The sequence below is a fragment of the Nanorana parkeri genome, unplaced genomic scaffold (genome assembly GCF_000935625.1).
Source record: "Nanorana parkeri isolate BGI_ZX_2015 unplaced genomic scaffold, ASM93562v1 scaffold621, whole genome shotgun sequence".
In the NCBI taxonomy this organism is placed as follows: domain Eukaryota; kingdom Metazoa; phylum Chordata; class Amphibia; order Anura; family Dicroglossidae; genus Nanorana; species Nanorana parkeri.
Window position 1 is genome coordinate 296,760 of NW_017306889.1, and position 7,003 is coordinate 303,762.

The following is a 7,003-nucleotide window of genomic DNA, read 5'->3' on the forward strand; positions in this document are numbered from 1 at the left end:
GCGGCGCTCCGAGCGGGGTCATCTGGCAGTCTCCCGCCACCTAAATTAGGACCCGGAGACTGCTAGATGACCCCGCTCGGAGCGCCGCCCACTGGAGCAGCAGTGACGCGACGCTCGGCGAGGTAAGGTCAAAATGCCCAGTATCGGGCCCGATTCTGATGCTAGCATCGGTATCGGGACATCCCTACTGTATCCCTACTGTATCCCATCCCCGTGATCAGTGTTTCATACTGTATCCCATCCCTGTATATCTGGTCAGTGTTTTATACTGTATCCCATCCCTGTATATCTGGTCAGTGTTTTATACTGTATCCCATCCCTGTATATCTGATCAGTGTTTTATACTATATCCCATCCCTGTATATCTGATCAGTGTTTTATACTGTATCCCATCCCCGTATATATCTGATCAGTGTTTTATACTGTATCCCATCCCCGTATATATCTGATCAGTGTTTTATACTGTATCCCATTACTGTATAGCTGATCAGTGTTTTATACTGTATCCCATTACTGTATATCTGAATAGTGTTTTATACTGTATCCCATTACTGTATATCTGATCAGTGTTTTATACTGTATACCAAGTGGTGGACCTAGAGAACAAAGGGCCCTGGTGCAAGATTTTTTTTCCGGCCCCCCCCCCCAAAAAAAATGAATGGGACCTGCTATATAGCACTACAAAATACAGAGAACCACCCCTGTGTGTGTGTGCATCTCAGACAGCACGTCCGTGTACACAGGCAGCTTGCTTGGTCCTCACGGCCGAGGCCCATGGCTGCCTCCTGCAGTGTCTGCTGGCTTTTTTTATTCTCGGCTCCCTCCTCAGTATCCGGCGACCGGCGGGCCCCCTTCATCTCTGCGCCGGGAGTGTCGGATCATCCGAAACTGGATACTGGGCCCCCCTTTGGGCTCAGGCCCCCGGGGCGGCTGCACCGGCGGTAGGTCCGCCCCTGGATACACAGGAGATGTTTTAGGGTTTGTGTATTACCTCCTCCTCTCCTTATCTCCATTACACAGGAGGAGGGTGTTCTGTAGTTCACGGAAAATAGCTGGGAAAGCTGATAACATTGTTTCAGGTGTCCATGCATAGGAAGTTACAAAAAGGACTCAACATTTTTGGCAAAAGTATTTTTTGTTTGTTTTTGCTGCCAACGTACAAAGTCTAAAAGGGAAATAACTAATGCAGCCGTGACTTGTAGGGCATGGCAAACCGAAATATATTCCATTTGTATTCTCGGGTTTAGATACTGTATCTTTTGGAAATCTGACTTTGGGCTTTTTATAGTCTACAATAATGTTTGCTTTCAAAGCATTTTAGCCCCCCCAAAAAAAATCTCATTGCTTCTCTGAATCCAAACCTTTCCTTAAGGGACTAGCTTGGACGGAGGGGAAGGGGGTGTCTGTTGCTGCTCATGTTTCTAACTTTCCTATCAGCATCATGAATGCTATATTGTACAAAGGAAAGAGTTATGTGGAAACGTACCCGTTGGAGAAAGCATCTGAAACACGTGTGTGCACCTAAAAAACAAACAAATGGAAAGTTATAAAACAAGTCCATATATAATAATGAAATGATTAGAACTATCTACATTGAAGTGGAAAAAAAAGGCAGAGAGGAGAGTTCCGTCATGGGCAGTGTCAACGTCACATGATCCACTCTCCTCCAATAATGGAGCGCTATCGTCAGCATTAAACAGGGGTAAAGGAGGCTATACACCACAGCCTGCAGGGGGGCGGGGCTTGTGACACACACACGCCTCCTGTGACTCACCTCCCCTCCCGCCGCATGCTACTATGGACGCGGCCGGAAGGGGAGGTGAGTCAAAGGACCCGCCCCCTCCGTGAGAAGCCCGTCGGCAGTGCGGCGCCCTGGTGTTCGAACACCCGGACCGTGCACTGCCAAAAAAAGCAGGACCGGACCCCACTGAGGCTGTGGGGGAGCCCAGGACCGGACCCCACTGGGCCCCCCCACAGCCTTAGGCCCCGGTGCCCCGGCACCGGCGGTAGTTCCGTCACTGTGTATACCATCCTTGTATATCTGATCAGTGTTTTATACTGTTTGCCATCCCTGTATGTCTGATCAGTGTTTTATACTGTATCCCATCCCAGTATATCCGGTCAGTGTTTTATACTGTATCCCATCCATGTATAACTGATCAGTGTTTTATACTGTATCACATCCTTATATATCTGATCAATGTTTTATACTGTATCCCATCCCCATATATCTGATCAGTTTTATATACTGTATCCCATCCCGTGATGAGTGTTTTATACTGTATCCCATCACTGTATATCTGATCAGTGTTTAATACTGTATCCCATCCCTGATCAGTGTCATATACTGTATCCCATCACTGTCAATATTAGAGGGCCGCTCGCTTGGGCCTTAATATGCCTGAATAGAGGGTCGCCGTTGCCTGATTGCGGCTGGTCACCGACCCAGATTGCTTTGGTACAGTGTTTTATACTGTATCCCATCCCCAAATATCTGATTATTGTTTTATACTGTGTCCCTGCATCTTGAGATTTGGGTGGCCATCTCTGTAACAGAGGAGTTTTATATGGACCCTTCTGTGTCATGTTTGGTGCACCCATAGTGTGAGTTGTACAGGTAGGGACCTGCTTGTGAGGGAGAGTTAGGCTTGGCATTAGGAATTAGATTCCTGTCGAGGTGAGATAGCTAGGGACACCCCCTACACCCTTGGATATTGCCTGGCATCTGGGAATATAATACTTTACACATTTCCAGTCTTCTGGCCTTGCACAGTTTTGCACACCACATTGGTCAGGACACAACTCTTTTAGTTTCCCTAATATTACATCATACAAGGGGGCCAGGTAAGTACTTAACATACCAAAAAACATATTCAGAGATACCTCTACTGTTCTGTGCTACTTACCTGGGTGCATAAAGCCTGCCAGAAGTGTCCAAACTGTGTCATTCACAAGAGGAAGATAGAGTACACCATCCTTTGGTTGTAACCGGAGAGCCATTCGAACTACGGACTTTAGACTTCCTGACTATCGCCAAAACTTCTTCTGGGCCTCATTATGCTCTAGTGTTCTTGAATCACTTCTCCAAATTTGCTATTGTGGTGCCAGCTAAGGTCACCACAGCCAAACTCTTCTGGAGACATGTAGTTCATCCCTGCAGGTGTCCAAAACATATATTGTTGGATCAATGCACTAACTGAATCCCAAGTGTTCTCTGAACTATGTCTCATTAGCAGAATTTGAAAGACATACTGACAAGGAGTGCCCACAAGGAGAACATCAAGAACCCTTGCCTCAATATGTGGGAGCATGTAATCAGATAGTCCAGGCTACATGCCATTTTTTTCTAATGTTTACTCATTGTAGTCATCTTCCAGTTGACTTTGTTGTGAAAAAAAAAAAACCTTAACCTGTGACAGTGCGGACAGGAAGCCTGTACACATCAATGCAGAGAGGAAGCCTGTACATATCTATGACAGGCTGTCACTCTCTGCGGCTGTCCACAACTGCTCGCAGTTGTCACTCTCTGCGGCTTTTTCACATGAGTGAAAAAATTGGCAGAATGTCCAGCAGGACAGACAGGAACTCCACGCGTTCTTGTCTTAGCGCGCTTTCACCCTACAATCAGAGCTTCCTCAGAGGGGCTTGCCAATATCCATTCGTATACTGTTTTATATTATAACTCCTGTATCTCTAAGTGGCACTTAGAGATACAGGAGTTATAATATAAAACAGTATACGTTTGGAGTGTACAGTACTTAGTAAGTTCTGTACACGCCAAAAATAGGTTACACACATTATTTAGTGTAGTGTACTATGGTTTTTCTATCCCTGAGCAGCGTGCACATATGTGTATTGCTTTGTACACTCTCTCAAGCTGCTTCTTAGGGCCCATTCACGCCACACTACTCTGCAATGCATTAAAACATTTTTAAAAAACCCACAGAGGACACTGTGCCTTGTGATCTTCTGAAATGTGTTGCAGTGCACGTGCATTGTTGAGGTGCATTGGGTTACCATTTTCAAAGAACAGCATTGTAGCGCACATACCCATGTAATGTGCGTAACCACAGCGTAATGGTGTGAATGGGCACTTAGTTTTTTAAAATACCAAACAGTTATTAATACACAATTGGCTAACTTGACTGCAAACAGAGGCTACCAGATGTGCATGTGAATGATTAACTCTTTTATGACTAGCAAGTCCATGGTGAATTGACAAAATTAGCATATTTAAAAGTAGCTGCCCTATGGCTATGATTAACCCATTGATGACTAGCGGCAGCTTCATGGAGCCTAAAGAAATTTGCCCTTCTCTTACAGCTGGAGCATATCCTTTCCCAGGGTTTTTATTGGCTCATGCTATTAGATGATAAAAGTGTGTCCCAAGCTACTAAATTATGCATAGTATCTCATAACAGTATCTGCAGTATTGTAAGAAAAAGCCACCACCAACCCTTAGATCAACCCAACACCTGCACTGTAGATGGAAGCTATTTACCTTAGATTATACCAGATTTCACATTTTGCTGCTGTAAATCCACAAATGTACCTCCTACACTGTCAATCTATGAGCCACCGTCTAGTCATCCGAGAATATTTTACAATGTTGCCTACATTTCCAGCTTATCCAGGAAACTGTACCCCCTACATACTGTATACATCAAGCCATGATTTTTCATTATTTTTGATGAGGTACACCAAGAAGTTTAAAGCTCCAAAGTTACCTCTGGGGGGGATACCAAATTTACAACATGGTTTAACACAATAAGAGTGTCATATCCTCTGACCCACTGTGCACAGTAAGCCAGTCATTTCAGGATACCTAAGAGTAGTGCCTTTAAACCCACCTGCTTACCTGTGTACCCCACTTTTACCCAGAGTTCCATAACGCCCATCTTTAAAATGAGAGGGAGCGATGAAGATATGAAGTGTATGGACCGTACCACGGGAAAACGTTTATGTGACTATATTGTACTAAATATTGGGTATGGCTTAAATAGCCTACTTACAATATACATAGTTTTGTGGGTACCTGTACTCACAAAATACTTCTTAATTGCTGTGCCACAAGGGGTTGCTTTTATAAATTTTTTTACATAATTTATGTTTTACAAAGTTACAAAGTTATACTCGCCCAATCCTCTGAGCTGGCCAGTTGTGACACCACTCCCTCCAGCCTGTCCCCTTGACATCCTCACGTTCTGTACTCTGTGTATAGAACGTGATGACTCACAGGACCCTATACCTCTGCAGCAGAGGGAGAGAGAGGCTTCAGGGACCAGTCTAAAGGTGGCCATACACTTTATAACCCTCGCAAGACTTTTGACTTGCGAGGGTTGTAAAGTAATTAAAAAAACGTACAATCTGCCTATCTTGGACAAGCAGATCGTACTTGCGATCATCGCTTCTGATGACTACAATGAGGGGCGGCTTGCGATGACTGCAAACGGGCAGTGTGCGCGTGCGCACACCGGCCCGTTCAGCAGTTGTCGAACAAGCAGGCCACTAACCCGCCGAGAATCGTACGATTCCCGGCGGGTTTTCCAGCCTGCTTGTTCGACGGAAGACCTGCGACCGTACAGTAGAAACGGTTGCACGTCTTCCATACACTTTGCGATTCTCGTACGATCGCGGGATTTCCTGCGATTCTCATACGATAATTGTACAGTGTATGGGCACCTTAAGAGCAAGCTGGCTCCAGGTGAGTATAATGTTTTTTATTTTTGACCCTTGAAATAAGCACTTAACCCTTGCAGTGCAGGGGTAGCCCCACTGCTTGGGTTAATAAAATTTTTACCTGGAGTTCTGCTTTAACTGACGACACTGCCACTGCTGCACCTAAATAGCGAGAGAAGGGTAGAAACAGCAGGCAGCATGCAAGGGAGAGGAGCGAGCGCAGAGAGAGAGTAAACAATGGGGAATTATGGAGGTGAGGAGAGGGGAATGTGCAGACATAGTCTAGCAGAGAACTCAGGCAGAACTGACGACACTGATTGGGATTTCAGTGCAGCAGTGACATTGCTGCCAATATATTACAGGTAGGTAGGAGTTGACTGCATTTCTGGCAGGATCATCAGATATTTTTTAGTACTTGCAGTGTTCTTAGACAAAAACATTTAAAAATATGTATGCATTGGAGTTCTGTGCAGTGACCTCTCTACTGTGGTCCAACACACCCCAATGCTGATTGAAAAGCTCCAGCTGTGACGCAGAGGCAGTGTGCCAGACTGCTGCGGAGAGACCTCTGCTCCCACACAGATAGCAGCAGCCATCGCTGCAGCTAACGGTCTCTAGACAGACTTTTCTTCTCTGGATGTGGCTGATTAGCTGGGGAAGACAAATGCTATAATCTGAGAACTTTTTGTTTTACTATGGTCGGAGTGTATTTAGTTAATGTAAAAGGAGAAAGCTGAGTAAAAACAGGGCTCCCTCTAGTGGTAAATCTACAAATCTGCATATTCATTGCAATAGCAAAAATATAGAAGGACATGCATTGTCACACAAAAATAATTGTCATGTGATTCAATTGCCTGAAAGGCTGCAGTTCTTCACAAAATAAGAGGGTAACCTAGGCTTGCCTATATTGTCTTCTTATTTAAGATGCCAGGATAGTTTAGATCTTCCAGTAAAACTGACCATTTTTTTATTCAAAAAGTAGCCAATTTACTTATGCCAGTTCCAATGCCTCCCTGTCCTGTATGCCTTATCTTCTGCTCCTATCCAATCAATAGAAAATACACTTACATATATGTTCTATATCCTCACTATTAAAAATCAGGTTTTTTGAAACAAAAAAAAAAAACTTCTTATTTAAGATGCCAGTAGAGTTTATATCTGCCAGTAAAACTGACCATTTTTTTATTCAAAAAGTAGCCAATTTACTTATGCCAGTTCCAATGCCTCCCTGTCCTGTATGCCTTATCTTCTGCTCCTATCCAATCAATAGAAAATACACTTACATATATGTTCTATATCCTCACTATTAAAAATCAGGTTTTTT